This window comes from Hibiscus syriacus, unplaced genomic scaffold (assembly GCF_006381635.1).
Source record: "Hibiscus syriacus cultivar Baekdansim isolate YM2019G1 unplaced genomic scaffold, ASM638163v2 tig00117034_pilon, whole genome shotgun sequence".
NCBI lineage: Eukaryota > Viridiplantae > Streptophyta > Magnoliopsida > Malvales > Malvaceae > Hibiscus > Hibiscus syriacus.
The window spans coordinates 10,030,816-10,039,164 of record NW_024063533.1 but is presented as its reverse complement, the minus strand read 5'-3'; positions in this window follow the sequence as shown (position 1 = coordinate 10,039,164).

The window sequence follows — 8,349 nt, the reverse complement described above, 5'->3', positions numbered from 1 at the left end:
GCATAAAAAATCCACTCAAGCTTGTAAACAAGAGATTATGAAAAAACTAACAAGTTAACCAAGACAAACAATAGTCATAAGAATCGAGATATCCATTAAATCAACATGAATAGAAAAGGTGAAATTCTCACTCTACTCCCATCACTTAAAGAGTATTGTCCTAATACATAGTAAAAAGTAAGCACAAAGTGAAAGAAGGTAAAATACTCCCCGTGTCTAATGTGATAAGACCCAAATAAACTCTATGGTCATATCTTCGAGCTCAATCAAAATACCTGGTGTACCTAAAAATACAAAGAAAAAAAATAAATAGATAACCAAAAAAAGAGAAATTGTATAATAAATAAATTGAACGAAAAATGTTAAAAATAGTTTGCCTACCATTAGAGTGTTTTGTTTAACTTTGTTAGCTCGACGATCTGATTCAACCAGCAAATGAAACGGTTTATCGAAGACTAAGCGGTATGGGGACATGCCGATGTAACCTTTATAAGTGATGTGATATGCCCATAAGGCATCGATGAGTTTCAAACTCTAATCTTTTCAGTTTGGCTTCACGATCTTATTGAGAATCAACTTGATTTCTCGGTTCAAAACTTTCGCCTGACCATTTTTCTAAGGATGATAAGTTGTGTTGATTCTCTGTGTAACTCCATATTTCTTCATGAGTGCTTCAACAATCCGATTAACAAAATGTGTCCCACAATCACTGATTATTTCCCTCGATGTGCCAAACCTAGAAAAAACAATTCTTTAGAAAATCAACAGTGATTTTGACATCATTGTTATGAGTAGCCTTAGCTTCTACCCATTTAGACACATAATCAACAACAAGTACTATATAAAAATTCCCAAAAGATGAAACAAAATGTCCCATATAATCAATTCCCCAAGCATAAAAATTTTAAAAACATGAATTGGATTAAGAGGCATTTCAATTCTTCGGCTTAAATTATCGGCGCATTGACACTTTTCGCAGGATTTACATAAAATATAAGTGTCGCAAAATATGTTAGACCAGAAAAATCCACATTCTAAGATTTTATGTACAATTCGATTTGGACCGAAATAGCCTCCACAAGAATAAGAATGACAAAAGTTAAGTATAGAATTTACCTTATTTTCTGCCACACATCGTTGAATTACCTGATCAGAACAATGTTTTCATAGATATGGATCGTCCCAAATGTATAATCAAGATTCACGTTTAATTTGACTTACCTTAGAACGCGATAAATCTGAAGGTAATATTCTTGTGGCTAAGTAATTTACCATATCCGTTTACCATGGGAATACACTCTACACCGAAAAATAATCTCTCTTTAGGTAGCTCATCCCTTATTTCCACACCAACTACTGTGATAGGTAATCGGCTAAGGTGATCGACAACTAAATTCTTGTAGTCTTTCTTGTCTTTGATTTCTAGATTAAACACTTAAAGGAGTAAAATCCATCAGATTAAGTGAGTTTTTAGCTCTTTATTACTAAGCAAATACTTCAAATTTGTATGATTAGAAAAAACAATGATTTTAGTTCCCAGAAGTTATGAGCGAAACTTTTCTAAAGCAAAAAATAATAGCGAAATATTCTTTTTATGTTGTCAAATAGTTTCTCTAAGCCACATCCAAAGTTTTAGACGTATAAGAAATGACGTGCGACTCTTTTTTTTAATCTTTTTTTCATGTATGGATCCCATGTTCCCATCGCTCGTATCACACATGGTCTCAAAGGGGTAGTCCCAGTTGGGCGGCTGAACTATATGTGCTGAGAATAACTTTTCTTTAAGGATATAGAAGGCTTCTTTACATTATAGGTCAAAGTCGAAGGCTTTGTCCTTTTGTATCAAATTGCAAAGTATTGTACCACCTTGGAAAAATCTTTGATGAACCTCCTGTAGAAACCTGCATGGCCAAGAAAAGAACAAATCTTCCTCACAATCGTGGGGTATGGAAGTGAGCAAATAATGTCAGTTTTAGCTTTATCAACCATAATCCCATCAGATGAAACGATATATCCCAAAATTAAGCCTCTATCAACCATGAAATGACATTTTTCATAATGTAACCAAGATTAAATTCTAAGCATTGCTTCAGGATTTTGTTAAATTTGAAAAACACTCACCAAAAGAATTATCGTAGACTGTAAAATTGTCCATAAATAGTTCGATCCCTTTTTTGATGTAGTCAAAATATATACTTACCATGCACCTCTAGAAAGTGGCATGTGCGTTACAAAGACCAAAAGGCAATCGATGATAAGTGAAAGTGTCGAATGGACAAGTAAATATGGTATTTTCTTGATCTTCTAGTGCCACATGGATTTGAAAGAAACCTGAAAAATGATCAAGACAACAATGAAGAGTCTTTTTGGTTAAACGTTCAATTATTTGATCAATAAAAAGAAGCAAAAAAAATGAAATTTTTGAGTTAAAAAGTTCAACTTCCTGTAATCGATATAAAATCTCCATCCATTCTAAACACGAGTGGGGACTAGTTCACCTTCATCATTCTTAACTACCGTGATTTTGGTTTTCTTAGGGACCACATGGATTGAACTTACCCGATTACTATTGGATATCGGGTATATCATGTCTACATCAAGAAGCTTCTGAATCTCTTTTTTTACCACCTCCATCATGGGAGGATTTAGGCGCCTCTGGCATTCTCGTGAAAGTTGGCATTGTCTTCAACTTTAATCTTATGCCTAAAAGTCTAAAGGACTAATTCCTTTTGATATCAATAAGTGTCCATCCTATTGCTTCTTTATACATTTTTAGGACCTTTACCAAATATTCCTCTTTTGCCTTGGAAAGCTGTTTGAGATGATAACCGGTAAAGTAGTTCATTCTTCCAAAAACACATACTTTAGGTGATCCGGTAGTTGTTTCAACTCAATCTCTAGTGCCTAAAAAAATTAAAGGTAAAAGCTTAGTTTTGAAGGACTTGGGCACAAATTGAAATCAATATTAGAAATATTTTTTAACATTTTTTAACTCCCTTGACTGATTAGCTTCTTCTTTCGAATCCCTACAAAAATTATCAAAAAAATTATGCTCAATATATTCATCAACAAATGGTTTAATAATATCGATAAAGCTAACATTTGACTTAGAGTCAGGATATTTCATGGCCTTATAAACATCAAACTTCACTATCAAACTCCATAGTGAGTATTCCATTTCGAACATCGATCTTTGTTTGAGTCGTACTCAGGAATGATCTTCCGAGTAGAATTTCAGAAGAAGTATTGGATCGATCATATTCCATATCAATGATGTAGAAGTCGACTGGAAATACTAACTCATTTACCTTTACAAAAATATTTTCCAGGATTCCTTTTGAATATACCACTGATTTATCAGCAAGCTGGATCGTTACACATGTCTCTTTCAAAGGATTAATACTCAATAAGTTATAAATGGACAAAGGCATAACATTAATTGAAGCTCTTAGATCACACATAACTATTTTAATACCAACCTTACCGATTTTGCAAGGAATTGCAAACATAACTTGGTCCTTGTATATATGTGAGATTGTTTGTTGAATAACAACATAAACATTCTCAACCTTCTTGTTCCCAGTAAGTTTTATCTTATTAGTGCAGAGATCTTTCATAAATCCTTCATTCCTTGGAACTTTTTTTATTACATTGAGGAGTGGAATGTTGATTTTTATTTTTTGAAAAATATCGAGAATCTCTTTGTCTTCAGCCTCTTTTTTGCATTTGTCGAGTCTTTCTTGGAATGATGGAGGTATGGTATAAGGCGATAGAACAGGTGGTTTAGCTATCGATTTTGGTTCTCTTTTTTCCTTCTTGGATTTTGTGCCAACTTCTTCTTGAGATCTAGATCAATGATAGCTCCGCTTCGTAGGGCCATAGAACATACATTTTGTTTGGGATTTGGTACTATTTGCAACAAAAATTTTCTCTGAGATTCCAAATGTCCCACTATTTAAGCCAACTGACTCATTTTTTTTGTCGAGCTCTAGAAGGTGAGCCTCGATCTTATTCTAAAACTTTTTCTAGCTAAGCGCAAACCTCTTTACTATTGACTCCAAAGATAATTTTTTAGATTGATATTTTTGAGGCATAAGTGGTCGTGGTTGACAAGGTTAATTGTATTTGGGATTTGAACCATATCTAAGGATATAATGATCCCTCCAACAGGAATTATAAGTATTTCAGTAGGGGTCATAACGCCTTTGGGGAGGACTTGGAGAGCTCCTAATAGCTTCTGCATGTGTCGTATTGTCTTCTTGAAGAATCAGACAACAATATGTAGGATGATCTGGCATAGTGCAAATTCCACATAAACGAGCCAAACTTGTTTTTCCAACAAGCAAAAAGTGAACAACATTAGTAAGCTTATCAATCTCATCTTCAATGGAAGGAGTAATTATCTCGTGAACTCGTTGAGTGGGTTCATTAGAATGACAAAATTGTTGAGCATTGGCGGCCATTATGGAAATCAAATCTGTAGCCCTTTGAGGAGTTATGTTAACAAGGACTCCTCCGCTTACCGCATCGATAATTTTCATCTCCATGAGAAGTAATCCTTCGTAAAAATATTGCATAAGGGTTTGTTTCGACAAGCCATGTTGCGGACAACTAGTGCATATCATTTTAAAGTGCTCCCAATAATCATATAATGATTGGTTATCTTTTTGTTGAATCCCTACGATGCTTCGCCTTCGTTTGCTTGCTCTAGCTGCAGGAGAAAACCTATCAAGGAATAAACGAGACATATCAACCCATGTATCAATAGAACCAAGAGGTAAATAAAATAACCAATCCTTCATTGAATCAGCTTAGGAAAAAGGAAAAGCATGAAGTTTTATTTGATATTTAGAAACTACATGTGTTTTCATACTCATACAAACCATATGAAACTTTTTTTGATGTTTATGCGGGTTTTCATTTTGCAAATCGTAAAGGGTCGAAAGAAGACATATTAAACCCGTCTTTAATTTGAACAGTGTTTCTCTGTTCGAGAATGTGATGCAAAGCAGTTGTTGTTCATCAGGTGTGGCAGCAAGCTGTCGGATCGTTAGATCAGCCATGTGAATTGATTCTTCTCTGTCATACATGAATAAAGCTTTAGTTTGAGAAACATCTTCAGATTCAGGTTCGGGTTGTTGTTGTTGTCTCCTTCACCAAAGAGTTTCTCCATGTAATCTCCGAGCAAGTGTCTGGTCATAGATCAAAATAAGAAACAATATTAGTACTTTTTTCAAAGTCTCCACCAACGACACCAATTTGACAAGAGTCAAATTTACCAAATAAAATAATTCCTAATTCCCAAATAAATAGGTAAGTAAATAAATAAAGTAGTATAGGGAAGCGGGGTTGATCCATAGGGATTAAGAAAGTTTGATAATGCCGTTTCTTGGATTGTATCAATTGTAAAAAATAAAAAGGGGGATTTTAAAAAATTAAAAATAAATAAAATATAAAATATAAAAAATAATGAATAAAAAAATAATGAGAAAATAAATAAAGTAAATAAGGTAGAAGAATTCAATTGAGATGATATAGACTTAGGCTTTGCTTAGCCTCAATTTCAATCGATCATCGAAATAGAATTTTCCTTTTGTGATGCACGTCGGTTACAGTCAACAGGGCTTAACCCCTACAACTAACTATTCTCTCTGGTTAACTGAAATTTTAAAGTTTATCTCTGAAATTGGATTCTTTTTAGTCTAACCACATCTATCATTGTTAGATCCAAAATGATTTTAAGTTATGAAAAAACCCAACTCGAGTTATAGCGTGTCTCTGAGAATCAAACCAGATCTTGATTCCCCTTAGCGGACCACAACTAAGTTTGTTCACAAAAAGTGAAATTATGACCAACCAATCCATCTTCCCAATTGTAAGCCAAAAAAAACCTTCAAGCCAACAACATCTTTTCGGATTGAAGATGTAGTAACTTTAAAGAAGTAGCCGATTGCCACTCCTAATTTCCAGATAACCAAAGAATGCTATCCAAAGTTATGAAGAATAAGACTCAATTCTCAAGATTTAGAATTAAGCTTCGCAAAGCTTTAGGCTAAGTGAAGTTTAGCTAAGCATGGATTGGATCATACTCAGCATAATAAAAAGAAAATAAAGAGATAAAAGAAAATTAGAACTTTAATAAATAGCCAAGGAAATATAAGTTCAACGGTCAAACCTACAGGTATTTATAACCCGAGAGTTCTAAGTAAATAAATTAACTAATTCCTAAATAAAAAATAATGATATAATCAAACTAAAAATCCTAGCTAGATGTCTAATAAAATAACTAGTTCCTAAATAAATAATAATAATAAAATAATCAAACTAAAATTATAAATCTTAAAGGTTTATCACAAAAGATAAAAATAAATATTTAAGTCTTGTAGTTATGGTTGAATTCTGCTTCAACTTATGGATAACCTTGTGCTAGGTAAATTCCAATTAAATATTTAAGATAATTCTACTCATCTTCTAGAAGATGTTGATTGGGCCATCAAAATATGTTATTTTTAGGCTAATTAATCCAATGAAACTCCTATCCAAAATAAACCCAAAAAGAAACAAATAAGTAATATCCAAGCGATAAATGAGGAGTAAATAATAGTAAAAATATGTATCATCTACTTTTAATCAAACTAGGTTTATTACTTTCCCAATTTAATTATGTCACTTTGAATTCAAGTCAAACTTTAACAAATCTCTACCTTGGCACGAATTTTGAAAGTGCAAAAAATTCGAGATAAAACACTCAAATTCGATGAGGCATCAAAAATCAACAAAAATAATTTTTTACTTCAACGAACAAGTTCTCCGCCTCTTTCACAACACCCCTCAAAGAGTTAATCTTCAGTAATGGATACCGACCACGTCCAAGCAATGCTCAAACTTGGTTGTAGGGAGCGATTTGTTCATCTTGTCCGCATGATTGTCACGAGTGCTAACTTTGCTTAAAACAATGTCACCTCAAGTAATTACATGACACAAAGTCATAATCGATATCAATATGTTTCATTCACTCATGAAACATTTGATATTTCTTTAAGAATATAATGCTCTGACTGTCACGAAACATCATACTGATTTGAACGTCCTCACTAAGTTTGCCAAAGAGTCCATTCAACCAGATTACTTCCTTACAAGCTTTAGTGATCGCCATGTACTTCATTTCAATAGTTGATAAGGTGGTCGTACTCTGCAAAGTAGCTTTCCAACTAATTACATATCCTCCAATCATAAAGACGTTACTCGTAAGTGATATTCTCTTATCAAGTTCTCCCACAAAATCATAATCTATGTACCCCATGACTCCATCTATAGTTTTCCTAAACTGTAAACAAATGTCACTAGTGCCACGAAGATATATGAAAATTCACTGGATAACTTTCTAATGCTCTTTTTTGGGATCCGTCGTGTATCTACTCACTAAATTGGCTGTGTACACTAAGTTTCAGATGTGTACAAACCATAACATACATTAAATATCCCACGCACTTGAATATAGAACATGTGACATGTACTGTACCTCTGTATTTGATTTTGGTGAACAATCTGATGAAAGTTTGAAGTGAGTTGCTAGCGGAATGCTTATAGGCTTCGCACTCCACATATTAAACCCACAAAAAACCTTTTAATGTACCCCTTTTGACTTAGGTACAATTTAGCTCATTTTCTGTCTTTTCTAATCTTCATTCTGAGTATTTTTTGTAGGAACTAGATTTTTCATCTCAAAATCCTTATTAACCTAAGTTTTCACATGTCTAATCTCTTCTTTATTATTCGCAGATATCAACATAAAGATGTACATATATAGGCAAGCCATCACAAATTATTCTAAAGTAAACATAACTGTCAAAATTACTTCGCTTAAATTTAAGAGAAACCATAAAAGAGTCAAATCTCTTATTCCATTATTTGGGTGACTGCTTAAGTCCATAAAGAGATTTCTTCAGCGAACAGACATGGTCTTATTTTCCTGAGACCATGAAACCCTCCAACTGCTGCATATAAATATCTTATTCAAGTTTACCATGCAAGAATATAGTTTTCACGTCTAGTTGCACAAGCTCTAAGTCTCTCATACCTACTATTCAAAGCAAAGCTCTAATCAAACTATGTTTTTTCACCAGAGAAAACACATCATTAAAGTCAATACCAAGGAATTGACTGAACCCATTTGTAATTAGAATTCCCTTGTATTTGAGTTCTTCAAATATCCCGGAATTCCTTTATTCTTTTTGTACACCCACTTACACTGAATGAATCACTTTCCTCTAGGAAGTTTCACTAAATTCCAAGTGTCATTTTTATGAAGTGACTCTATTTCCTCTTGTATTACGATCATTTACTTGT